General features: G+C 49.9%; 1 protein-coding gene across 4 annotated transcripts in view; it reads right to left on the bottom strand.

The window, feature by feature from the left end:
• The window catches only part of PKNOX2 (PBX/knotted 1 homeobox 2), a 307,718-nt gene that overhangs the window by 199,528 nt on the left and 81,652 nt on the right, over positions 1-26,538 (bottom strand). Inside the window, exon 1 of one of the 4 annotated variants that reach the window (XM_046016852.1) lies at positions 8,114-8,242. The exons of the other annotated variants lie outside the window; for them this stretch is intronic. The gene's annotated coding sequence lies outside the window, so the exon portion shown is untranslated. Of the gene's footprint in view, positions 1-8,113; positions 8,243-26,538 lie in introns of those variants that run through there. 4 annotated transcript variants of the gene reach the window in all.

Genomic DNA, 26,538 nt, shown 5'->3' on the forward strand with positions numbered 1-26,538 from the left:
AATAACTTAACAGGGCTCCAGCTTGCTTAACTGAGGTTAGGCAGATGTGCACAGCACAGGCTGATTATGAGGGAATTTGGCTGTGCTGGATGGTTCTGGGATGCTGATTCTCTGCGGAGGGGTGGCTCGGTGGAGAAGGCAACCACTGGGCCGGTGTCCCCACCTGGATCCCCAGATCGCAGTGGGGATGCTGAAAGAGCATTTGTTTCCAATTGTTCTTAGCCACTAATTTGGCTCCAGGGTATAACACCAATCTGAGAACAAACGGAGTAGGAAAACTGTGCCTTTCCTGAAGGAGGCCCCATATATCGCCAGAAGCAGGGGAGGACGGGGAGGGGTTGCCTGAGTTCAGTGCCTGTGCACAGGCCGGAGGCCTCGGGAGCCAGGCCGACTGCTTCCCGCTTCCCGCTCCAGCCCGGTGTCACCCGGCTGCCCTGCCATCTGGCGTGCCTCACCTGCTCATTGCTCCTCCGAGGAGCCTCCAGCAGAGGACAGATTACTCTGATGGCAGGTAGATAAAATGGGATCCCTTGCTAGCAGTAACTACCCAGAACAATCTCTCTCCTGAGCAGCTGACTGTCTCCACCTGGCACCTGCCAGCGAAAGAGCTGACGGGTAGCAGAGGCAGGCAGAGGCAACTGTCCCCGTGCGCGGAGGGGACCACGAAGGCCCCATCGAGGTGGGACTTGCTCAGAGGGCCCTCTGTCGGGTGGCAGAAAGGTAGGCTGGGCCACCTCTCAAGAGAAGACACAGGTGGCTCTGTCTCTGGCAGAGAGAAGACCTAGCACCCTCCGGGGTAAAGGGGAAGGCAGAGCTGGGGATCAAGGCCTCAGGAGGGGCTTCCTCAAGACTGATGTACAAAATCCCCAGTAAACAAGAGGCCCCCTCTCATAGTTAAATTGCCTTCTGGTGGCTGAAAATAACAGAATCCGGGAACTTTGCCTGTGACCCTCTTGAAAGCAAACGAGGAGGTAAAATGCTTTTTGTCAAGCCTACCGCTCTATTCACAGCCTCCCGGCAGACAGGCCATCGTTTCTGGGACAAAAATGCCTTCCTTACCAGCACGTGAGTAAGCTAGTCGGTAGCCTCATAAATCCAACATGGTATAAAAATACTGGAAAGAAAACCATTTTTAAACATCTCTGAGCAGTCAAAGTACACGCCACAAAATCTTCTACTAAAGTTTATGAAGCCTCCTCGGAAGGGAGCCTCCCAGACTGTCACTCCGAACTGCTTCAGACTGATTTTACACATGCTTCTGACAGGACCCGTTCTCTGGTACCTCAGGCCTCAGCTGCTAGAAGCAATACGAGAGGAGGCACACACAGGGGATGAGACGTCGAGCAAGGAGAGCACGAAGGGGCCACCTCGTGAGTCAGCACGTTAGGTTCGGTCAAATTCAGGATCATTTGCTTAGGAAAATAGGGGAGAACGTCTACTGCTGAGGTTTAAAACATCCTTGGAGGATTTTAAGAAGTAAGCCTTTTAGCTCTCTGGAAAACCCCCAATGACTCTCCTTTGAGATGCTTCCAGACTTCCTTTAAGTTGTGTTGAGCTTGTCAGGAGCTGCCTGTGTTCATTCCTGGTTGGCTCAGTCATTTGCTCAATAGGCACTGACTCGTGTGGATGCTGGGGCATAAAGCAAGACGAAGGTAAGGACATTGTTTGATACGACACGTGCACACGCGCACACACGCACGCATACACGCACACATGCGTGCACACACATGCACACGTCAGAGCACCTATCATACATTAGGTGCTCAACAGATGCACGTTGTACCGACGTTCGCAAAGGGGAGGTAGGTATAAGCCAGTCAGATCGTCCTGTGACCCAGCCCCTTGCTCCTCTGCACAGAAGCAGCTTTGTGGGGAGGGGCTGTAATAATTCATGAGTCAATGAAAAACATCATCGTACCAAAACTTTAAACTGCTCCACCAAGAAAAACACAAGGGTAACGCAGAATCAGGCCTGAAAAATATGGACCAGATTCTCCAGCCCATCTTGGAGAAAGCTGTCACTCCACTGTGGCTGGTCCTGTGACAAAATAAACAGTTCGGAGCCATCAGTGTCTGAAATGCTTCCAGGTCCACGGGACCCTGATTTTACTTAAGGATGGTGCCACCCTGCCAGCCTGATTTTTTTTCTTTTCCCTGAAGCTTGGGAAGGCAGGATTTAGGTCTCTGCCCCAACGCAGCCCAAGGAGACAGCAAGCAACCCTGCATCCCCTCCTGGCCCCTCGGCTGATCCTGTCATCATTTTGGGGACAGAAAGCCTTTATGAGACTCATAAGGGATAGTGGGGGAGGGGTTAGGATTCTGGCAATCTGTCCTGAAGAATTCAGGTTAATAATTTATATGTGCATTAAAAAAGAGAAAAAACCCTTCTGAAACAAATTGCATACAAATTGTGTGACATTTGAAGGAAATTTGCCAATGTTGCTCAGTGAAGCGTAATAAATATATGCAGCCCATAATAATAAGTTACTTAAACTCAGGGCACTAAATGATTTATTAATTGTCTTCTAATCCTTTCCAGCTCCCACTAAAACCAAGAGTGTGGCCATATTTCACATACCAGCTCATAATGCCTTCACCACCAAGAGCGCGACTGCCATTAGCTGTTCGGTCCCTTTTTCATTCGGGACCCAAACTCTCCGGAGAGGCTTTGCAGCAGGACCCAGAGCTGAGGGGACTGCTATTATCAGCAAATGGATAGATGGACCCCAAACACATCCCCTCCCACTGCATTTCTCACATGAATGTCCCGTAAACGAGAAGTCCGTAGCCAGAAATATCACCTGAGGGTGGAGGGATGGAGAAAGAGGGCAAGGTAGGGTCCCAGGAACCAAGTGACTGAGTTCAGAAGTGAAAGATTCTCCGGGCTACCTGGCTTCCCCAACATGCTTCCCTGCAGTCTTCTCATCTCATAATGATGCCATCTTCCACCAGTTACCCACAACCTGGGTGGGGGTCCCCTTGCATTCCACCTCTGCCCTCTCTCTCACTCCCACGGCCAACCAGGGGATTTCACTCTTTAAAAAAAAAAAAAAACTCTCAGGGCACCTCAGTAGCTCAGTTAAGTGTCCAACTCTTTATTTCGGCTCAGGTCATGATCTTGGGGTCATGGGATCAAGCCCTGTGTTGGGCTCTGAGCTGAAGTGGAGCCTGTTTGGGATTCTCTCTCTCCCTCTCCCTCTGTTTCTCCCTCTGCTTGCATGTATGTGCGTGCTCTCGTTCTCTCTCAAAAATAATATTTCTCAAATCCATCCTTTTTCATCTCCACTATCACTGCGTAATTCACAGCCCTGGGATGCAAACTGGCAATTCTTTCCAGATGTTTCATGGGATTTGGGCAGTGCTCTGGTTTTCCTTTGTTTTGCTTTTAAAAAGGTAACATGTGGGGCACCTAGGTGGCTCAGTCGGTTATGCACTCATCTCTTGATTTCAGCTCAGGTCATGATCTCGGAGTCAGGGGATCGAGCCCTGCTTCTACCTCTATGCTCAGCACAGAGTCTGCTTGGGATTCCCTCCCTCTCCCTCTGCTCCTCCCCCCACCTACATGCATGTTCTCTCTCTTCCTTTAAAAGAAATAAATAAAATCTTTTTAAAAAAATGTAGTAAGTAACATGGTTCAAAAATTTTAAAAACTATATGAAATTCTCCCTCCCATTCCTGTCCCCTACTTACCCAAGCAAAGACAAATACAAATTCTTGTTATCCCCCACTTTTTTGCACCTTGGTGGATTTTTTTTTTTACACTTAATATATTTTTGGAGATCTTTCCATATCAGTACAAAGACAGAGCCTTCATTCCTCTTTTTATTTTTATTTATTTAATTTCCTTTTTTAAAAGTAAGCTCTACTCCCAACATGGGGCTTGAACTCCTGACCCCAAGATCAAGAGTCATATGCTCTACCAACTGAGCCAGCCAGGCACCCCTCTCTGTCCCCTTTTTAAATGTGTAGTATTCCATTATCAGAATATTTCATAATTTAACTAATCTAACTAACCGCAACTGATGGACATTTGGGTTCTTTCTAATCTTTTGCTATTACAAATAATGTTGCAAAGAATAAACTTTCATGAATGTTATTTCACATATGTACAATATATCTTTTAGGATCAATTTCCCAATATGAAATTGCTGAGGCAAAAGGTGTATGATAATTTTGATAGGTATTACCAAATTGCACTCTAAAAGGGTTGTACTGATTTACACTACCAGACAGCTTGTTTCCCAGAACTTTGCCAATACAGTGTGATAACAAACTTTTTAGATTTTTGTCCATTTAAAAGATGAATGAATAATGCTATCTCAGTATAGTCTTAATTCGCATTCATTTCTTAATATTGAACATCCTTTCACATGTTAAGAGCCATTTGTGTTTTCTTCTTCATTTATAGACCGTTCAAATTCCTTGGGTTGTATTTATTGTTGATTTTTAAGAACTCTTTGTATATTAGGGAGAATAGCCCTGTGATGTGAGTTGCAATTTTCCCCCCAGTTTGTCATTTGTCTCATGACTTTGTTTAAAATATTTTTCCTGTGCCTTTTAAAAATTTTAATTTGAATTCCAACAGGCCTGGAGCATTCACAATCCCATTGACCACAGCCTCTGTCACTCCCCACGGTTTTACAAATGATTTACTTTACTATTTTTAGGTGCCTACAGGTTGCTGTGATGCATGAAACTACTACCACCATTGTATGACCCAGAGGAAAGCTAGTCTGAAAACAAAGCTGATATCCGGAGGATGGCAGAGAAAGAATCTGAGTGCTTGTTGATGTCACTGAGCCAATGAATTTTCCAACCCTAGAGCACTCCTGGTTCTGGGCTTCATAATATGTAAGAATTAGAATTTCTTACTGTTTAAGCCACTTTGGGTTGGATTTGCTGCTACTGGCAGCCAAAGGCATTCTAACTGAAACATATCTTGAATGCGCTTGTGAAAGTCTGGTCCCTTCCAATCCATCCCCACTGGTGCTGAGGCCAATTTCTAGAATATAAATCTGACAACACCACTCCCCCATCTCAGTACATTCCATAGCTCCTCATCACCTGCAAAATATAATCCAAGAGCCTTAGCACTCAGTCTGTCCCTGCCCACCCCTCCCTCCTTCCTCTTGCTGTCTTACACTCCCATGTTGTGGCGCACCCTGTCCCTGCTCCCTGGAGGGCCCTCTGCCTTCTTCTCCTGTCTAGTTCCCGGGACGGTATGTTCCACCATCACCTCCTCCAAGCAAATTTCAGACCAAGTTCCCATCACTGCCATGCACCATCTGGTGTTTTCCTCTATGGCTGCCTTAACCTCATTGTCTACACATCTTTCTTACACGCCCGAGCCCACATCCTGCTCACTTCGTTAGAGGTCCTTGAAGGCAGGAGCAATGTCTTGCTCATTTCTGCAGCCCCAGCACCTAGCTTGAGACCCAGTGCGAGGCAGGTGTGCAACCAGTGTTTGCAAACCCGAATGGAGCTCCCCACACTCCCCTCATGTGTTCCCACAACATGCCCCCTCAGATGTCTTCCAACCCAATGCCTTTCTACCCACATCCATCTTTACAGAGAAGATAGAAGAAATGTCCCATCCAAACATGCCTGCTCTAAGAAGGGAAGAAGATGACCTAGTAAATCACCAGAACCAACAGTGCCATTTGCCTGAGCCTGGCTCCATGCCAGTGTCCCCGATGCTGCAGCTAATCTCCTACTGCAACAGAACGCCAGGAATAGGAACTGGGTTCCCAGGCTCTTAACTGGCTGTGTGAACTCAGAGAAATGACTTAACCGGGGTGCCTGGGTGGCTCAGTGGGCTAAAGCCTCTGCCTTCGGCTTGGGTCATGATCCCAGGGTCCTAGGATCGAGCCCCACATGGGGCTTCCTGCTCAGCGGGGAACCTGCTTCCTCCCCTCCCTCTCTCTGCCTGCCTCTCTGCCTACTTGTGATCTCTGTCTGTCAAATAAATAAATAAAATCTTAAAAAAAAAATGACTTAACCCCTCTGTGCCTCAACCTTCTTATTGGGTAAAAGGGATGAGCAGGCTGTTGTGAAGAGGGTCATTGTCTTTAAGTGACAGTCATCTTATTTCCTTCCTTGGAGCTGGATCAGCCCCAGATAAATGAGGCAAAGTCCACGTAGAGCACACCCCAAACACTTCCCCAGGCCAGGCCTCCTTTCTGGGTCGGACACCAACATGGTGGCCACGCAGCCGAAATATACTGATGGGAACAACAGGGAAAGGAGGAAGTTGGCGTCCTCTGGGCACTTCCTGTGTTCCAGCCTGTGCTACCCGGAACATACCCATCACCACACACCTGCGTCACCTGTCAGCACGCACGTGCCTCCCAGCAGCCCCATACGGCAGTGTTTTCGGTCCTCTTCTAGAGAGGAGCAAAGTGAGTCTTACAGAGGTCAGACAACTCACCCAGTGGGGCCACGTCATGAACCCAGTTCAGTGGGGAAGTCAGGGTCTCAGCTCAGCTCTGGCTGGCTCTTACCCAAGTTCTTTTTGCCACCTCATGTTACATTCAGACCGCGTGGAATGAAGCCGGCCCGACACATCCAGGACTTGTGTTCCTGCTGATAAAATGAGGAGGTGACCAGGGAGGTGAGAGGGAAAGGGGAGGTCCTGGGTGAGGGAAGGAGGGGGAAAAGGGAGAGGGAAGAGAGAAGCTCCTAGAAGAGGTTTTTCTCACATCCCCAGCATGCTTCTGTGTATGTGTGAGGGTGTGTGGGAGCTGGTGTGCATCGCTGCATGCATGTGACTATGTGGGCATGCGTGTGATTGGGACTGTGTCACGTGTGTGTATGGCTCCGTGTGTGTGTGTGTCTATGACCATGCGCCAGCGTGCGTGTGAGGTGTGTATGGCTCTGCATGCATGGCTCTGCGTGCATGCATGTGTGCACGCATGTGGGGACCCATGTGTTTGTGTGCTGAGGGGGGGAGGTGGACAGCTTGCACACACAGGCCCCCCACCTACTTCCGTACCCGCGCACGCGCTGGCCGTGTCAAACCTAAACACGCCCCATGTGAACTCTGCACGTGGTCAGCAGTGGGAGACTTCACCTATTAACTGTCGCAGGCCGTTCCAACCAGCCATGTGACATCGGCGTTCCTGGTGCTGTTATTAGCCCATGACTGACCTGGCAAGTCCTCCCAAGGGACAGCAGAGGGGAGAAGGGAGGGAGGAGCTGCCTTTGCCAATTCAGTCAGGCTTCCCTGGACAGACCTTCCCAAATCTGGACACATCCCAGCCCCTCTGGTCAAAGAGAGAACTCTGGGGAGGTACTTCAACTTATGTGTCTCTCGGGTTTCAGAGATGTGCAGAGCACAGGGGAGACACACACACCTCCCCAGACCAGCAATCAAAGGCAGCAGCCTGGGCCTCTGGCTGGGGAAGGAGTACGGAGGGGGCCTGGAGGAGAGGAAGCCTCCTTGGCTCCCAGCCAACCCTCCCAGGCCCCTCTCAGCACCCATCCAGAGTCACCCTCAGCCAGGATGGCTCTGAGTTTCTCTCCCTCCTCCCTCTCATTCCATCTGGTGCTGTCTATGGTTGAGAGGAACAGGGCCCACCGTGGGGTCACAGAAGTCTGTCAGGAACAGGCAGAATCGAAACCACAACTCAGCTCCCAGTCCCTGCCTAATCCCCCTGGCTACTTGCCACTCCAAAGTCCTCTGAGCTCTGCCGGATGACAGCCACCATAAAGGATTTTCTCCCAAAGCAGGACAAAAGAAGACTCTTAGGGAGTCAAAAAAAGAATCTTACGGGGCCTGGATCCAATACACATTCTTCCTCTTTCCCTGGACTCCAGTGAGAAAAAACTGTATCCTTATACTTACTTCACATAAAAACGTCTCAGCAGCTGGGGAAGCCCTCATTCTCTACATTCCCTAAAACTTGTGAGCCCCCAGCGTCCCTGAATCTAGCTAACTGATTCAAGTTAGCAGCCCCAAAGACTGACTGGAAAGCCCCTTCTTTAACCATTCCCTTGCTTCTTTGCGAAACAAGATGTAGAGACCAAACCACTGAGCATGGTATGTGACTACCTAGGCCCAGGGAGAAAGAACACACACACACACAAACACTGTATATTATAATAATTATCTGACCTTCCTGGGGTCCTCTGGTGCCTTCAAAGATCCTTTGAACTCCATCCTCTGGTTTTTGTGAATGACAAGGCACTGGAAAACAGAAGTTTACATCCTGCTTTTCCAGCTGAAAGACCTTGGGCAAGTTACGTCCATTTTACAGCTGAGACAAGTGAGGCCCAGAGGGATCCAGGGTCCAGCCGAATCACTGAACCCCATCACACACTGTGCTGTGTCCACCAAGGGCCTAACCCACAGTCCACAGCTCTCTGCGCTGCCCCCTGGCTTTTCTTTTACTCATTCTGGCTTTGATGAGAAAACCAATTACTCCTGCACTCACTCCCAAGCCCCAGCCTCCTGGTGGGAGAAAAACAGTCCCTAGTAGCAAGCTGATATTTGGACAATCTGCTCCGGAAGACACGGCCTTCCCCTTCCAGGACTTAGCAACGCTGCCAAAACAAGAGGAGAAAGCTTCCAACAAAAGTTTGTTTTCATGGAGATTTTATTTCCTTCGCTGAGGCTCTCCCACCACAGATTTCTCTTTGTTGGAACTTGCATTCAGAAGTCACCAGATACACAGCCCCTGACCCTTTGAGCCCTCCAGGGATCTCACGCCTTTATCTCCCCTCCCAGGCCCGCAGGCCGCCCGCTCCCCGCTCCCCAGCTCAAAAGGCCCTTTGAGCCACTCTGGAGAGAGAGGGGGCTCTTGGAGTGGACAGAGGCTTCACGAGGATGAACCCTCCACATCAAAGGGCGAGGGACAGGGGGCCCTGGGAGCACGTGTCTCTGAGTATTGGCGAGGGGATGACAATGCCTAACCACACCCCCGAGTCCCTCAGGCGGAGGTTCTGTTCCAGGATGGATGGCGAGGCTGCTAACAGGGGCTCCCGACAGCAGGGCGTGGATCTCCCAGGCCATCCCCAGGGCTTGGCTCTGCTCGTACAGAGGCTGGGCCAGTCCAGGCACAGCTCCGAAGGGGCTAACATTTGTCTTAGATGGACAAGCCTTTCCTTCTTGTCCTTTTCAGGATCAGCTGCCCTCCCATGTCCACAATTTAGAGATTTTACTCTGGCTGCCTCTCTTAGCCAGGAGGAAAGGAGCTCATGGCACTAATCTATGCTTCATGGGCAACTCTCCCTGGTGTGTGCAGTAGAGAGGGAGAGAGTGCGGGAGGGAGAGCAAAAGAGAACCCAAAGAGTAAATGCTTCACTCGGAGGGACAAGCTGCTAATGGGAGAATTACAGGTTCAAGAGGCGGGGCGATTTGGGGGTGGCGGCTCAGCTCAGCTCGCTGGACACTACGGTTAAGACAGAACTCGGGTTTGATTCTCAGCCCTACGACTTGCTAACTTTATGCTCTTGGGCAACGTAATCTCTTTGGGTCTCATTTCCATCCTCTGTTCAAATGCGGATGATGCCATGTCAAGGACTGTATGAGGAACAGACAACAGACCGAGAAAGCCAGGTGTCTAGTACCCAGGAGGAGCTTGGCTCCCCCTCCGTGGGGCCTGAGGTTGAGTTGGCACCATTAGCATTTCTCTTTGGGTTTCCACACAAATAGTCTGGGTTTTCCTCTATACACACCATCTCACCCTTGTCCCAGACGGTTTGTAGCTAGACAATAGGATTTTTAATGTTCACGGTTTTAAGGGTCTATGTGAACTTTTGTCATGCAGAAACGATAAAGGCAACTGACTAAGCATTTTTCAAAACTCCCATCTCATTGGTTTCTCAAATGGTCTTATCCCCATTCAGTAACTGAAGGACTTGTGAGTCAGGCATATGAAGTGACTTTTCCGAAGTCACCCAACAGAAAGGTAAGATGAGGCTAAACCCAGTCATGTCTAGCACAGGCATGTCCAAAGAAATCCCACCCTGAAAAGGGCAGAGGGCGTGACAGGGGAGATGAAACTCAGGGCTTACACACAAAGAGAGGCCATGAAGCATGATAACTTTTCAAAGATGGGGCATTCTAAATAAACCACTGGAGTCTGGATTTGAAAGCCCAAAAGCATGGAGGCAGCTCAGAGGGACGCCTGTGGGGCAGGGGGACAGAGAAGAGAGGACAATCTCATAGGATTTCTGTAGCTGCTCAGGAGTTCAGGGGAAGCTGTCCTATTCCACATTGGACATGAAGACCAGCAGAAGGCCGCCCTAGGCCAGACCAGGCTACAACCAGGCAGGATCTGTAGTAGAAACAGCTTCTCTAGAAGTCTACTTTCCAAGTCCAAGTGAGTGCTGAAGCCAGAACCTTAATGACTTGTCCATCACACAGTAATGATCAAGGGATAGTGGAAGAACTAGGGAAGGGCATTGGTCCTGTCCTAACTAGAGAACCAACCAAGGAGCCCTCCGGCTTCAGAGCTGGCTCCACAGGTCATGTTTCCTCTCCAAGTGCACCTTCCATTAGCCCAGGAATACAGAGGGTTGGGCTGTGACCTTCCTTCTCTCTCCCCTCTCTCGCCACCCTCTTCAGTGGGTTGCCCTGATGACACTAAGCTCTGACAGGCCCTTTACAAGCACCCTCCTGTCCTCCTGACCGGCATGGGGCCGAGTCAGGTGCAATCACACCTGCCCTAGAAAGCTGACTCCTGGACATTCCATCCAGAGGATTGCAGGATCTCAAATTCATAATTACCAGCTCCAGAAAGAATGCTATCCCTCTGTATCCTCGGGCACACACAAGACCAACAGCATGTTTCTGGACTGATCTCCTGCTTAACCAGCTGCAAAGGAACTCTTGCAAAGGGAAGATGAGGAATCCCTCCACAGTCCAGGGAAGCTGCTGGTCTATACTGTGAAGCAATTTACAGACAGTCTCCTTTTGCTTTCAAATGTACTTAATCAACATGAAAAGGATTGTGAGGGCTGGAGCTCCTACAGGTAGAACTAACGGAGAAGAATAATGTTCATAAATCATTTAGCATGCAGTCCAAACAGAGGTGTTATTTTTTTTTTTCTTAAAGGAAAAGGCAATGCAAAGAAATAGAGGCATGCAGGAAACCAAATGCACTGAGACTTGTCCCGTAGTGTAGTGTCCCCAAGTGAGCGAGGCAGCCCTCTCATTTCATTTTCAACCGCCATCTGACCCTCAGTAACTGATTTTCCAATGTGGGTCCCTCCCCCATCCTGAAAGCTCGGACCAGTGGAGGGGTCGGCACTGTGGACAGACAGCTGATAAAAACAGCTGCGTCCCACCTCCCACTGCAGCCCCAGCCCAGAAACCGACGGTCTCTCCTCCACCCTGACTCCACCCTGCGGCAGCTGGGCCTGAGCCGGGAGCTCCACAAAGAGGGGAAGGCAGGCCCATGGGACCCAGATGACATTTTTTTCAGGCCTCAGCTCAAATGTCCCCTCCTCAGAGGACCCTCCCCTAGCCTAGCCACCCTGCAGAATGGTGCCCAAATCCTGGCTACTCTCTACCATCTTCAGCTGCTTTATTTTCCCTTCAGAGCAATTATTACTACTTTGCATTGTATTAGACAGACATTTGTTATGTGTCCTCTACCAGGATGGAAGCTTTGGGAGGGCAGAAAAATGTCTGTGTTGTCAGCGGCATCTCCAACACCCAGAAAAGTACCCGACACATACTAGGTACTCAATGAATATTTGTTGAATGGATGGGTGGGTGGATGGATGGATGGATGGATGGATGGATGGTTAAGTAAGTGAATAAAACAGTTCCTTCCCTCTCATCCAGGAAACATTCCAGATAAAGAAAACCTTGTGTACTCCAAAATAGGAAGATGGCAGTCAAGAGCCAGGGGTCTGTTGCTGATTTCTGATTCTGTCGTTTCGAGCTGGAGTCAACTATTCCTGCTCATCAGCCTTCATTCCCATCTGTAGAATGGGTATCACTCCAATGCCAGAACAATAGTGAGGGACGAATCAGAGAGAACTAACATTTATTGATTCTCTTACACGTGCCTTATACCATGCGAGGCAACTGATTGATGAACACGGCCTCATTTAACCCTCACATTTAATCCTGCAAGAATGATAATATTACCTCTCTTTTAGAGACAAGAAAACAGAGTCTCAGAAATATAAAGCATTTCACCTAAACTTGCACACTTAGGAAGCAATAGAGAGAAGATTTCAACCTGGGCCTGCAGATCCCAAAGCCACCACCATGAAGCACAGTGGCATCACACTGCAGAGGTTAGTCCTGGAGGAAAATCCATGAGCTCTGCACTTTTCCAGAAGTAGAAAAGGGGAGAAAAGTTGGGGTGACATCTTGTCCCCGTTGCCCTGACACTTTCCAGACTTCCACACAGAAGATCCCATATCCCAGGAGACCCCTTGGTCTCAGGCGACCTGGAAGAGTTGGTCACCTTCAGTGGGAGGCAGCCACAGCTAGAGACCCTGAACACTCTGGCCAGTGAGCAGGGGATTTCCTCAGGAAAAGCGTGTTGTCCACATGTCCCACTAGCAGTGCTGCGAGGGCCCCGCTGTGTCTGCACCACGGAGCTTTACGCCCCCCAACATGGCGCCTGCACCTGATTTACCCGACACGGGCTGGAGCCCGCACTGGCACGGAGGGAGAGGCAGGGACCCGTGAGGTGTCATGGCCTTCCTTTTGCCCTGAATGCACTTTGGCCTTAGAACAAGAACAGTGTGGGCTCCTTCCCTAAGGGACTGCAACCACCAGGATGAGATGACCTCCTCAAAGCAAGGCGGGCAGATTCCTGGGATTCCAATCATGGAGGCCGGACAGGAAGAGCAGAATGCTGGACTGACAATAAGTGACCAAGAAGTAACATGGCGCCCATGGGAGGGCCCCTCCCGGATTCCCAGATCAAAGGCACAGATTCAGATAGAAGGGCCACCTCTGTGGGTTCTCTTTCTGTACATGAAGCCGGCTTTCTATTTTCCAGCCAGGCTGTGGCAGAGCCGCTCCCACTTGTCTGCATTCTCCTGCCTCCAGAGGGAAGACCCATCCGGGGTTCATCCTCCCAGCCCCCACCTCCACTTCTTGCTTCATGTCCAGTGAGGGCCAACCTCCATGCTGAACCTCCTCGACTCTGGGGATGGGCCAGTTGATTCTTCTCCTGGGGCCAGGGCTAGAATGAGAGCAATCACAGCCTAGAACATCAGTGGAGACCAACTGGAGAGGAGGGTGGGGGTAAAGGGTGAGGTATGGGGTTGCATAGGACACACTCCCTCCCACCTTCAAGATTTCTAGCTTTAGGGCCTTTGTAGAGGAGCCCTTTGTTCATTGGTTCATTCATAACCCAGGGGCCTCTGCCTTGCATCTCGCAGCCCAGAGCTAGAGACCAGAGCCCCCTTGTTCTCCTCTTCCAGTCTCCAGCCTCGCCCCGCTTACTCCTGTGCTGTGGGCATGTTGCTTCCTAAATGTCTTCCAACTTTCCATCTGGGTGTTGTCAGTGTCCTGGCTCTGCGCCTAGTGTCCTTCCTCTCCTCCTCAACATGCTGTATCTGTAACCCCCTTCTCCTTTTCTCCTGCCTTAAAAAGCAGAGCCCCCTTCTCCTTCCCTAGGATGTTTCCACCCGGGCTCCGACCTCCATCCCACGGTGCCCATCAGTTGGGAGTGTGTATTCGTGTATCTTCAGTCTCTCCCTCTGCTCAGGCCGCCTGGCTTGACCTGTAAGCCCACAAACTCTCTCCAGACCCTTAGGCACGACAGTGCAGTAGAAAACCCTCCCCAGAAGGCAAAACTCCACCCATGACACTTACTGGCCCTGTGTCCTCCAGAGACTCAGTGTCTTCATCTGTAAAGTGGGTGTAATAGCCCCTGCTGACTCCCTTAACTATGGTGACAAGGAGCAAGATAATGGACTTGAAGTATTTCCTATATTGTAATATGAATGGAAGAATTATTAGACCTTTAAATTATTGTCTTAACCCTCTGGAATGATATTCCTCTCATCTCTCTCTTTCCTTTCACTGTCAAACCTTTGAAAGAGCAGTGTGTGCTCACAACTGTCACTTCCTCTTCTCTCCTGATCCCCTGCAACCTGGCCCTGGGCCCACAAGTCCAGTGATGGCCGAGAGGACTCCTGGCCCTACGTGCAATGGCCATTTCTCAGGCACGGCCCTCCTCAACTCAGAGTGGGATGCTTGGCCCTTCTCCCTTCCTCAAACCAACTCATCTTCTTTTCTTTACTGTTTTCGTTATGATACCACTTTTATTCCAAATCTGTGGAATCACCAAGGAATCTTGGAATTCCTGGTGATTTCTCCCTCACCACCACCCCAACCCTGCCTCCTCCAACTTTGACTTCAGCCCGTCAACTAAGCCAGGGCCAGCACATCCCCATATGGGCAGTTTCAGTCCTACTGGTCCAACTCCCACCTAATCTCCTACGTTCTCTTCCTCCTTACCCCTTACCAACACGCATCTTAATTCCTTCACTATTTGTCATTCCCAATTATAGTAGTCTCCCAACTTACTCCTCTCTGCTCTGATCTATGTTACACATTAGTGTCAGCAAAACCCTCTTATAAGGCAAAGTCTTCTCTTTTTATTCCTTATATCAAAACCTGCATGGGCACCTGGGTGGCTCAGTCAGTTAAGCGTCTGACTCTTGATTTCGGCTCAGGTCATGGTATTGGGGTCATGAGATCAGGCCCCATGTCAGGCTCTGTGCTCAGCACTGAGCCTGCTTGTCCCTCTTCCTACACCTCTCTGCCTTTCTCCCCATCCCCACCCACACGTGCATGTATACACACACACACACACACACACACACACACACACATACAGTCTCTCTCTCTCTCAAATAAATTAAATAAATAAAATCTTCAAAAAAAAAAAAAAAAACCAACAAACTGCCATGGCTCCTTGCAGCCTATAGAATAAAGTGCAAATCCCTAAGACTGACACAGAAACCCCTCACACCAGGGTTCTAACCTCTTTCCAGCCTTAACTTACAATCTACTTTGGTGCTGACCCTACAGTTTTAATAAACTCGAGTATTTCTTGTTTCCTGACTATGCTCCATACTTACCTACCTCAGGGCATTTGCACACCCCATCTATCTCTTGAAATGCCTCTCTTCCACGACTGCCCATTAGAATCCTACTCCTCCTTCAAGCCCAGCTCAAAAGCCATCTGTCCATGAAGTATTTCTTAGCAACCCCAAGAAGAAATATATTTCCTAATTCAATTCACAGTATGTCATTTGATACTTATCATCTATCAGACCCTTTCATTCCTGAATGTCATTTAGCATACTTTTAAACCCATAGTAGTTATGCAATAAATAGTTGCTGAGTAGAAAAATGAATGACTAAATTAAATTTCTCCAGTGGTTTCCAATCCAAGGGCCTCATGTAGGATTTGCTTGTTGATTGTTGGCCTGCAGTTCATCTCCCACCCATCCAAGAGTCCTATGGCAAAGCCAGATTGATGGTCAGCCACACCCCACACACATGTTCTCCCACCACTTCCTCACCTCCCATGCACCCCTAAGCCCTCTCCAATGTTCACCCTTGCCTGCACCCTCAGGTGCCAATGGCTCTCACACCAACAGACTCAGTGACTCCTTTCTAGTCCTTCTCTTGCTGGATTTGCCATTGTTGTTGTACCCGACTCTGTAGTCTCACTCTCCATTGCAAAGCCTTCTACTCCTCTGGTTTGGTGATGCCACGCTTTCCAGATTCATCGAACTCCCCTTCCTCTCCATAGCTCATCTGTGGTTTTTCTATGATCATCTTTTAAATGTTGCGTTCCTCAGGATTCCGTCTTTGCCCACTCTTCTTCCTCTGCTCCCTCTCTCTGGGTGATCCCATTCATGATCCTATTCACCTTCATGGATCTGACCACCATCCATGGGCTAATCTCCACCTCCAGCCATGTCCTCTAGTGCATATATTCAGTGTCCTGACAGACATCTCCAGCGAAGGGTCCCATACATATTCAAACTCAGTGTGTTGGATGGGAGGAAGGGAGGAAGGGAAGGAAGAAAGAAGAAAGAAGGAAGGAAGGTTGGAAGGGAAGAAGGAAGGAAAGAGGGGAGGGCAGAAGGGAGGAAGGAAAGGAAAGGAAAGATAATAAACCCACTCCCTAGAAGATCTATTCTTTTCTTGGTTTTCCAGGCATAGTTGCTGAAACCCCCATCTACCCAGCATATAAGGGAAAAACGTAGAAGTCTCCATGAAAAGCACCCTTTGGCACTGCCTTTTGAGTTCTCCACTCTGGCCCTTCCCCCCGCCTTCGTAGCACCACTGCTTCCATCCGGCATTCATCGCTGCTCACCTAGAGGACTACAGTAGGTCTCCCCCCACCCCCTGTCTTATCCACATTAATCCAGCCTTCTCAGTCCTGCCAACATGATCTTTCGAAAACACAAATCTCTCCAAGGCACTCGCCAGCCTAAAATCCTTTAATACTAACAATAGCTACAATTTATTGAGCATCCTCTTTGTTCCAAGACTGCTCTTAGCACTCTATGCTGATTAACTCACTCAGTTCTCGCAAAAAGGGAAGTACTATTTTTATGCCCTTTTTACAGATTAAGAAATCGAGGCACCGAGGGATTAAGTGATTCACCCCAATTCACACAGGCGGAGAGTGGCAGAGCAGGGCATCTGCCTGCTTCTTGGCTGCTATTTCCCATGGCCTCATCGTTGACTCTATGAAAAGCCTTCTTTAAAAAAAAAAAAAAAGATTTTAGGTATTTATTTGACAGAGACACAGTGAGAGAGGGAACACAAATGGGGGAGTAGGAGAGGGAGAAGGAAGCTTCCTGCTGAGCCGGGAGCCCACGTGGGGCTCGATCCCAGGACCCTGAGATCATGACCCGAGCTGAAGGCAGATGCTTAACCCACTGAGCTACCCAGGCGCCCTCCATGAAAACTCTTAAGCTCCTCAGGTGACACAGAAGACTCTCACTGACCTGGCCATCCATGCTCCACCACTCACCTCCTGCCACTCCATGGACCATGCTTCCTGGTCCAGAAATCCTGAACTGCCCGCTTTGCAAACACGCACCATGTGGGTCCATGCATGCATCGCTCTGTGCAAGCTGATGTCTTGCTTAACACTCTCCTCCCCAACATTTGGCCACATTTTGGACTATTTTCTACTCAAGCCACCTTAGAAGTCACAAAAGTCAGTTTCTTCCAACGGCTGCAACAGCCATTAACCTGAGCTGTGTCCTTGTATGGTGCCCCCACTGCCTCCTGCCCCCAAACTTCCTTCTCAGTTCCTGCTCTAGACTGTAGACTCAAGGGTGGGAACTCGGTCTTATTTTTCTCTGCATCTGCAGAGTCCAGCACAGTGCCTGGAACACAGCAGTTGCCCCATAAATATTTGCGGAGCTGAACTGAACTCTGCCTTCCCCAGAATACTCCAGCCCCGCCAACCAAGGCCCCCGTCATTCCAGAACACCGCAGTGCACAGCCGTCTCTTTCTTCCCAGCATTCCCTCAGCGCACAGAATCTGTGCCACTCATTTAGTAATTAATTAATCCTGCTCCTCCTTGTGACCTCCCCTGCATGGCGATCTTCATTATAATTTAAATCTTGTATTGTTACTTTTCTTTCCCCGAACCACTTCCCCAATTAGAGAATAAACTCCTTCAGGCTGGAAGTTAGGGGCTAGGTTTCACTTGTATTTTCGTATTCCTAAATGGCTTGTACATCTTAAGTGCCTGACAAATGTATGTTCACTTAATGTAGTGCGTTCTCGGGGAGCTGAGGTTGGGCTGCTGCGCACATGGTTGGGGGTAGGGCATGCGATGGAAGAAAAGGGAAGAGATGAGATCCTGATGTTAAAGTAGGGGCTGTTTGGAGAGGCAAAATATTTAGGACTCAAGGGAGTATCACCCAGTCTCTGTTCACAGGGCCCCCGTCTTCCCCACCACACACCAGAGACTCACCTGCTGGCTTTGAAATGAATGTGTACTTGGATGTAATAAAATATAGAATTAAAATACTGGATTCAGAAACAAAGGAGTCACAAAATACGCATAAAAACCAAAAATATCTCTCCCTGTCCCCTATCAAGAAGCCTCCCCACCAGCTTGCTGGCCACCAAAGCCTATTTTGCATTCATGGTCCCTCAATGGATCTATGAACCATTGGAGATCCCACAGGCCAGGCAGTGGAAGAGACAGAGCCCACCTAAAGCCTGGGGTTCAGGCCTGTCTTTCACAAGAGCTCTCCCAGTCTTCTCGGGAAGCAAGCCTGTGTCCCAACACTGGAAAGTATTTGGCTCTACCAGGCCTATTATGTGCGAGGCATAAAGGATACAAATGAGTGCCATGAACCAGGGTTGTCAACGATCCGGGCAACTTTCACTGATTGCACTGGGAAATTCCCAGGCAAACTGGGTGGGTTGGTCACCCTATGACTGGACCACGGGGCAGCAAATTTTTACAGAGCAAGCACAACCCTGATAAATCCATTAGCCCCTTGGGGCTCAGAGTGTGGCCCACAGACCCACGGCATCAATATCACCTGGAGAGCCTGTTAAAAATGCAGACTCTTGGTCCCCGTTAGACCTACTGATTTAGAATCTGCATTTTAACAAGATGCCCAGGAGACTTGTTTATACATTAATGTTTGAAAAACATGGCTTTAGTGGCCCTTCCTTTGGTGATCCAAATGCCAACCACGCTGGCTGCATCCTGGGGACCAAAACCAGTCCCAGCCCCCACGGCTGCTCAGCCCACCCACCAACATGCTATGAACTTCTTCTTCTGGGAAAGGAGTGGCTTTTGCTTCTTCCCCTGTCCACCTGATCACCAGAATTCCTCCCTGCTCCAGCGTCTCTACGATTCAAACTGTGCAAATGAGATTTTCTCTCTAGGGTCTGACCTCTCTCCATGCCAACCTCCAATTCATGGATCTCCAGTAAAAGGCAGTTCCAGGAGCCCCAAGAAAAGGGCAGCATGGATTTTTTTTTCTTTCCTGAACCTATGACCCATCCTGCGGGCAGAGGATCCCCTGTGGGTTGCCCTTCTCCCTGCTTGGATGGTGAAGGCGATGCATGGATTTGGGGAACTGAAGCTTTGGGAAAAGGGGCTGGCACAAGACTACCCTGGAGACGACACAGAAATTCTGGAGTCCTGAGTTTTATTTATTTCTTCAGGAAATATGCGCACACAGGGACACACACCCCCTAGTCAGCCTCCTAATAAACTAAATCGAACGGTTTGCTGACCCAAGTCATGCAAAAGTCTGGGCATTTTGCTAGTTAGCTAACGAAAGACCACCTCACCAGAGCTCGGCCAAGCTTGTGTGTACTCAAAAAAACAAAACAAAACAAAACAAAAACCCTCAAAGGAGGGCATTTGGGTTTGTGGCTTGAACCTTGGGCCTCTCTCAGTGGTTGTGAGGGGTAGGATATACTCAACTGGGGGAAAGAGAAAACTAAGGCCTTGCTGTCCTATCGCCATGGAACATGTTCCTAGCTCTGCCCTTGTGGCCTCTGCTGTCTCTTGGGGTCACTAAAGGGCCCAGAAGCAGGGGCCTTATGCCACGTGAGTTGGCAGCACCTGGCTACATACTGGCCTGATGGCCTGGCAGACAAGATAAGTATTTAGAGGCCAGATTCGAGGTCTGAGCCCTGGACCCTCTACGTTCGAGTTAGAGCTGGGAATTTTCTGAGCAGTGTGTCCTGAAGGACTAGAGTCCTGGTTACTGGATACCAGAGCGTTGCAGATAAGACTTGAAGAGCTCACGAAGAAAAACTTACCACAGTGATCCATTACGAGGGCCGTAGGTTTAGGAACTGTAAATATTTTACCGCATAATGAAAGGTTTTGAAAACTTTGAAAATACCTGGAAACTGGCGTTGGGGGTGAGAGAGCAGTGAGTGGATCTGCCCATCTCTACCAAAAAAAAAGGAATTTGTTTCCATAATATCATCAAAGGAGGCTTTAACAGAACAACCCAGGGGTGCCTGGGTGGCTCAGTGGGTTAAGCCACTGCCTTCGGCTCAGGTCATGATCTCGGGGTCCTGGGATCAAGTCCCGCATGGGGCTCTCTGCTCAGCAGGGAGCATGTTTCCCCCCCCCCCCTCTCTCTCTGCCTGCCTCTCTATCTACTTGTGATCTGTCTCTGTCAAATAAATGTTTAAAAAACAAACAAACAAAATAGAACAACCCACTCGGTGGGGTGGAAGTGGGTTGAGGGTATCTATCCAAGAGGACTCACTCCCCGCCAATGACAGCCCCTCTCCAGAGCCCCAGGAGCCCTACTTTGTTTTCCTTTCCCCAGGCACTCCAGAAGGTTCACACTGAAAAGGTAGGAAGGAGGGCCCTGGAGGGCGTCCCCCTGGGAGGAGCCGAGGGGTTCAGGCAGATCTGCCTGGACGGTTCGGTGAGTGCAGGCCCCAGACCTTCCCTTCAGAGGGTGGGGTTGGGGGCAAGAAGCAGGGAGCCTCAAGCTCCCTCAGCCGCTAAGCGAAGACTTCTGCCCACGGTGCACCTGCACAGTGTGCAGGCCTCTTTAGGGACAGACAGGGACAGACTAGTCCTCTGTGAGGCAATGCATGTGCTCCATCCGTGGGGGATGTGAGGCTGGAGGGGAGAGGTGAGGAGCGGGGAAACGGGGTCCAGAGGCTAACCTCCCCCACTCCCCGCTGGCATTTAACATTTCCCCAGGCCCCAGAGAGATCGGGCCTAATGCCCCTTGAGAGAGTGGGGGCGGGAAGTGTCACAGCTGCAGCTAGGCAGGCCCCCGGCCCCCAGCATGTCTGGGGTGAGATGGGGGGCTCTCTCGGGGATGCCATTCAGGCCCTGTCTTTTGGGGGAAAAAAGCCAAAGAAAAACATGTATTTATAACATGAACTTCCCTCCTCTCCTTCCCCTCAGCTAACTGATTAATTAAATGAATACAAAGGCCGTCTTGTTGGGAGCCCCAGCCGCAGGGACCCTCTGTGTTTTCTTTAAGCCGGCCCAGCAAACAGGAAACAAAAGGCTTAATTCTGTCTGGTTTCATGAAGGGGGCTGTATGTCACAGCCAGAGGCTGGGGCTCCGCCAGACCCCACGGAGCAGCCACAAGGCAGCTCGCGACCCCCACCCCAGACGAGCCCACCACCGCTCAACATATACTCTTCCCCAATCCGGAGCTAAAGCCAAGCTAGCCTGACTCTTGGGGGAAATGCCTACACAGCAGGAGAGAAACGTAAAGGGAGCAAGCCATGCTCAAGAGAAAGCTCTTGAAGAAAATCTTCAAGGGAGGAATTTCATCCATTGGGCCATTAACAACAGGAGAGAGGGAAGGTGGCTAAGTCTGGGGCCTTCCTGATGGAAAAGATGAAAAATAACCATTTTCCAGCTGTCATACTTCCTCTTCCAGTGAATCTCCCATATATTCTGTAGCTTGGCAGTCACACAGGTACCACGGCTCCCTCACCGCAGGTGGAGACCATGGCTCAGAGAGGGACCTAGTAGGCAAATCACACCATACCACAGATGACTGATCAAACTACTATGACCTGAGTCCTTGCACTGTCTCTCTCTCCAAGGCTTTGCCCTGTCTTCTGGACATTTCCCTAATTTTCTGGGAGTCTCCTGAACTTTGTTCAGAGTTTGTGGGGGAGTAGGGAGAGCAGGAGAAGCTGTATCCCCCCGCCCCCCGCACCCAAGGAAAAAAACAGTATCTGAGAAGGGTTTTAGCTCTACAGGGGTACGGAGGTATTTGTTCTCAAGAGTTCATCAGATCAAAGGAAGTGTCCCCCCGCCCCGGGTTTCCCCCCTTCCCAAACCTAACTAGGAAGTGACAAAGAAGACCCCACTTCCTCCTTGGGGGTAGCGAGGACATGAGCAAGCACCAGTCTGGGCTTACCCCCAGCTTAATCTCTCAGCTCAGAAGGCGCTCATGGAAACCAAGGCCTGGAGAGGCCAGAGAGGAGACAGAATGAGGAATGATGGCACAGAGGTGACCCTGGGCTGAACCTAGGCCAGTGGTGTGAATTAATTTTAGCCTTGTCTGGCCCTCTACTTCAGTGGCCCCAATGCATTCAGCAAAGCCTCCCTGAGTTCCTAGATGTGCGGTGTTCAGTGCTCTGGTGAGGAACACCTCCTTCTAGAAGAGACAGCAAGAACACCAGTGCCTGCCTGGCCAGCCATTCATTCAATGGCTCAACCGTTACCCATCAAGGGCACTGAGGACGCAGTGATCAACCCAGACACTGTTCTTGACCTCCCGGAGCACGTCTGATGGACAAGTCAGATAGCAAACTCTAATCACACAAGTAAATATGTGACTGCCGACTGCGACAGCCTTGATGAAGGACAACACAGGCTATGAGAGACGCCTCTGGCTTCAGGGTAGAGGAGAGGGGAGGCACGAGGGGAAGCAGGAAGCCAGCTGGAGGTCCTGCCGCGGGTCACACAAGCCATGGCGATGTCTGAGCCAAGGGCACAACATGGGAACTTGGGAGAAGGTGTCGAGCCGAGACTTACCTTATACAATCTATGGAATTGACAAGACATGATTGGACTCTGTGGCAATAAGGAAAAGGCCAACGTCAAGGATGATCCCTGGCTTATGGACAAGCAACTTGCTCTTCAGTGAGATGAGGTAGATGGGGGAGGCAGAGACTTAAGCGGAGAGGGGAAAATCTGGAGTTGATCTAGTCCTTTCTGTTCCCTCCCCTGCCTCCAACCCTTGGAAGAACATTTCTGCCCATCTCTGCCTTATTTCCTCATGTGACTAAGGACTGTGACAGTGGAAAATGGAATGCCATGGCAGTGGGATGCCCTGGCCCTGCCTCAGTTGCCCTCTGGGAGACAGTGAGACCAGCTGCCAGGATCTGATGGTGAGCACTGTGCGGCAATACAAGGTGGTGCACTCCTTACACACAGCCTTGAGTGGCCGTGTCCCTATTTTTATAGATGGGAAGACTGAGCCGCAGGAGGTAAGCCACCTGCCCGAGCGCTCACAGCCATCTTGCTGGAACTGGTCTGGACCTCAGGCAGCCCAGGGTTCCCTCTATGCGGGGAAGTTATTTGTGTCTTATCTAGCACATAGGAGCAGCAAGGAGAGGAGATCTTAAAGAGCTGAGGAGAACCCAAATCAGTGATGTGGGACAGTGAAATACACCACACTGTTTTGGGTTTTGTTGTTGTTGTTGTTGTTGTTTTGTTTTTTCAATAACTGATTTAACTTGCTGATTTGGTTTCTCTGGATGGATAATAAATTTCATTTGTATGGAATGAGTGTGCAGAGGTGGCAGGGGCACCTGGATCCGAGTGAAGATGGAAAAAAGGTTTGTAGAAAGGTGACAGCCCAGGTTCCCAGGGGCCTCCAACCTGCAACCCGTGGCTGTGGTGGGGCCCAGGGAGAGGGCTACAGTGAGTCTGTGCACAGGGCAGCGTGGAGTGAGTGAGGGTGACCAACCCCGAGATCACCATGACCCCTTTCCAGCTCTGTGCACAGGCAGATGCCGCCTGAACACCCCCAGCTCCCCGCTGGACCCCAAGTGTACAGAAACCAGGACCCCCAGGGAAGTGTACTCTCCCAGTGACTCCCTGGCTCACCCTGACAGTTGTCCCACACTGGAGGCTTGGCCCAGGTCTTTCTTCCCTGCTTCGGGCAGGAAGGGGCTCTGAGACAGAGTTATTTATTATTAAGAAATCCCTAGGATGAGAGCTCTGCCAGCCTGAGGTCTTGGCGGAGCTTTGAGGGGAGCTGAGGACTCCCAAGGAAGGCTGGGGCAGGGCTTCTCTCCCAGGCAGACGTGGAGTGGAAGAAATTTGCTCTTGGGCCCCAGTCAAATGGGGGTTCCGAAAGAGAGATGCCCATGCAGGGACCTGGGTGCCTTCCAGGATCTGGTGGGGAGACTGGAAGGATCCATGTGGGCAGGCACAGGGCACCTCGAACAACCTCTGGGTTTGCTGCTCACCCTCCCCTAGAGCCTGGGCAGTAACTAAATGACTCTGAAGGTGAAAGTGGCTGGAATGAATTGAGAAATGTCATCTCCCTCCCACCTAAGATATCATGAATTACACGAAGACCAAGTTCTCCCCAGGTGTTACTATTGAACTCCTCCAAACACCCGCCTTCCCCAACTAAGCAAAATCTCTATCTCCTTCAGAGAAAGAGGGGGCCTACCTGGGGCCACCCCCCCCCACCCCACAGTAGAATCGTGCAGTAGAATTTTCTGCAATGATGGAAGATATGGCTACTGAACACTTAAAACACGGCTAGTGAGACTGAAGGACTTTGTTTTTTTAATGTGATCTCGTTCTAATTTAGTTTAAATTTAAATAAGCACCTAGTATGGCTCCCATATGCTTACCCAACAGGGCAAAAGCCAATGTTTTCAGGGAAGTATCTTCTTCATGCCAACACAGCACTAATACAAAGAGAGGCCTTTTCTCTGACCCCTGAGATCACCATGACCCCTTTCCAGCTCTGAGCACAGGCAGATGCCACCTGAACACCCCCAGCTCCCCGCTGGACCCCTCCTAGAAGAAGGGCCATCTTTTGACCTTCCTGGTGATCCGGGCTACTTCCTAGAGGAAGCAGTGGCTCTATCCAACACTTAAGAGTCACGGGAAATTAACATGGATAGGACCAGGGACATGATTATATCCAGCTCCTTTGTTCCATTGATGAAGGAATTCAGGCTCAGAGAGGAGAGATGGCTTGCCCAAGGTCACGGGAGAAATGACAGCAGGGCCATCAGAACCCCAGTGTGCGTTCTGGCCCCGTGATCACCTTCTTTCTGCACTATCTCTGAACCCCAGTACCCTCCCTGACAGCCACGCTTCCACCCTTGTCCCCTACGGGCTGGGTTAGCAAAATACAGACAGGAACTTCTCAGTGAGGAAAATGCACAACACACCGTGAAGGTATGGGGAGAGCACAGGGGTGCGGTGTGTGGGGACAGAAGGCGAGTTTGACAGAAGAGGGTCTCCTCGGCTCAGGCCCTGCTTCAGGCCCAGTTCTGAGCCATCATCCTCAGGGGCAGGAGGTAATGAGCTCCAGGCCTAGCCCAGTCCCTGATGCACACTCAGCGTGCAGCAGAAGGAATGAATGAATGAATGAATGAATGAATGAATGAATGGAATAAACCTCCAGGGCAAGTTTAGGGTGCACATAGGGATACACAAGCCCATCCTCCTGTCGGCTCAGAGATTGAGAGGAAGTCCCACCCACACTGTTTCCAGGTACATTCTGCGAAATGGAAAAGTGCCCCCTCCCGGGATTTTGGCATGGACCTACCAGCCCAATACTCAAAACCCAGAGACGGAGCTGAGGCCCTCACAATACCCAGTGTCCAGTTTCCTAACCAGACCCAGTGGTCCATCCAAGTGGTAGTAGAGCCTGGATGCTCTCAGCCAGGATGGAGGCCCTAAACCAAGCATTCTCAGCCTGGAGTCCCTGTGTCCTAGGGATTCCGGTCGGGGTCACTGCCAGTGATTTGTGCCCCTGTGTGGGGGCGTGCTTACAGGCACACTTTCCTTAGGACAGAATCCATCATTCCACTTAGATTCAATGAGGGCATGACCCAAACATTCTAAAAACCTCAACACCTAAAATCCATTGAGGAGGTTGGAGAAATGATCAGGCACAGCTCACAGGACTCCTCCCCTGAATGTTTCCATGGCATGTCAATGACAGCATTTTTAAAAAGGGACTCCAGTCCCATAAGAACTTTGCTTTCTCATTCTCCTGCATAGTACATCAATCCACTGAGACTTTAGGCTGCAGATTCTACCTTAAGGTGGGCTTCCAATGTCTTGTCAGTCACCAGATTCTATCAGCTCTTCAGAATGGCTCTTAAGCCCATCCTGTTTTCCATTCCCTCTCCCCGAACCTGAAACTCAACTGCCCTCCCCTCACTGCCCCACCTCTGTAAAGTCCTCCCCCTTCTTCCTGCTTCCCAGACTGCCCAGCTCCAAACCAATCTCATCTTTAAAAAAAATCTCCAGCCTTATGCTATTGCTCACCTGCTCATACTATTATGACTTAGGGATAGGAAAGGCATGTGTCTTGAACTTGTACCTTAAGCCAGTACACTAAAGGATAGAGGGTATAACAGAAAAACCATAGGCTTTAGAGCCAGACCAGCCAAGGTTCAGATTCTGGCTCTGTCTCTTCCTAGTTATGCATTAATGAGGAAGTTAATTCAAACTCTCTGACAATCAGTTTCTACAACTACGAAGTGGGGTAACAATAAGCATCTTTCTTGACGAGGCACTATTTCTTATGTGGTACTAAGAGTTTAGGCTCAGAACCAGACTCTCAGGATGCTAATCCCATATCCAGAAATTACTGGCTGTGTGACCTTGGGCAAGCTCCTTAACCTCTCTGTGCTGCAGTTTTATCCTCTCTCATATAAGAGGGTGACAATAGTACCAACGTCAGAGAAGTATTGTGAGGATTGAATTCACCAAAAAGGAAAAAAAAAAAAACTCGGAACAATGTCTGGCATGTAGTAAATGCTTGCTGAATGCATTTTAGTTATTATTAGTAGTAGAGTTTATAGTGAGAACTAAATGATCTGAGGCGCCTGGTG

Source organism: Meles meles, chromosome 8 (genome assembly GCF_922984935.1).
Source record: "Meles meles chromosome 8, mMelMel3.1 paternal haplotype, whole genome shotgun sequence".
Classification (NCBI taxonomy): domain Eukaryota; kingdom Metazoa; phylum Chordata; class Mammalia; order Carnivora; family Mustelidae; genus Meles; species Meles meles.